Source organism: Acipenser ruthenus, chromosome 50 (genome assembly GCF_902713425.1).
Source record: "Acipenser ruthenus chromosome 50, fAciRut3.2 maternal haplotype, whole genome shotgun sequence".
Taxonomy (NCBI): Eukaryota; Metazoa; Chordata; class Actinopteri; order Acipenseriformes; family Acipenseridae; genus Acipenser; species Acipenser ruthenus.
Window position 1 is genome coordinate 1,948,126 of NC_081238.1, and position 1,570 is coordinate 1,949,695.

Here is a 1,570-nt window from a genome sequence, read left to right on the forward strand (position 1 = left end):
TGAAAGGAGCAACACATCGTTCAAATCCAAGTGCAAACCGCGGTCAATCAACAGCTAACAAGATCAAGATGTCCTCGCTCTCAGGATGATAATGATCCTGAATCCAGCGGCCATGGTCAAGGCGATGACCTTGGTCTGAAGACTGCTTTTGAAGAGAGCTGGTCTAAGATGGGCCACACAGAAGCGGTCAAGTTCTTATGGGGGCCGAATTACAACAAGGTTTGTTTTAATGATGCATTGCGCTCCAGTATCTGATCATTCTACTAAAACTCGTGTGAAAATAGGAAACGATCAGGGCTGAGTGCACAAACATGTATATCATGTACATGAGTTAAACGGACGCTAAATGATGTCACTCTGAAGACCTTAGAGCTGATTCACATGTTTATAATAATCTCTCTGACTACTAAGTAATACAAATTAATACAAATACAAATTTTTAAAAAAATCTAACTTTTCAAAACCATTTTTAATATATATTGCACAAGTAGAAATATTTGATATAAAATTCTGATCAATAATGTTTACATGTTGTGGCAACTGTTTGCAGAATAGCAGGAATGGTATTTGAGTGATTGACAACGCATTACATTTTTTGTAAAATGTTGGATTTTTGTTATTTTTTTATATGCACATGGTGAAAAGGGGGGGGGGGGGGGGGGGAGTGAAAATACCTGATTGGTTTGACTGCAGGGAGGCATGCACTTTGTGTTCATATAGTGGGGGGGCATGAGATACTGTTTCGCAAGGCACCCCAAACTTATGACCACCCCAACCCCAACTCCAACCCCCAACCCAACTCAAACCCAACCCAACCATTATTTATCATGATACTGGATGCAGTTATTCATTACCAATCCTTCACTTAGTCTGTTTCCCCCCAGCGGGGAAACCTAATCAATGAGATGAACCCATACTAATTGGCTTACTTTCTTGTTTTGAATAGGTGCTTGAAGAAACAGAAGCAGCAAAGAAAAAGCCGAGTGGCCAAAGAACTACACTGGAGCGCCGGGCGAGTGAATCGCTTCGATGTCCTCAGAATCGGAGATGCGAAAAACCCTGATTGTGCCTGGATCTGCGAGCGAAAGCAGCCCAGCAGAAATAAAGTTCTATGTGAAAACAGACGATCTTTTCCAAATCCTCCGTGAAGCCCACATCGCCATCGGTCATGGTGGAAAACATCGGATGGAAGCTGCTCTATCGAAGAAGTACAAGAATATACCGCGATCAGCTGTGATGCTGTATGTTTCGCTTTGTCAACAGTGCCAAAGGAACCGAAACGTTCCTCGGAAAGGACTGGCAGCGCGACCTCTGTCACTCAATGAAATGAGCAGTCCCGCTCAATGCGACCTGATTGACTTTCAGTCTCAGCCAGACGGTGAATATAAATGGGCTTTGATGTACCAGGATAACCTAACAAAATTTTGTATTCTGCGTCCACTGAAGACGAAACGAGGAGCAGAAGTGGCTTATATCCTAATAGATATCTTCTGCCTTCTCGGCGCACCAAACGTTTTGCAGACTGACAACGCCGAGAATTTCAGAACGAAATAGCGAGAGAACTGAAAGC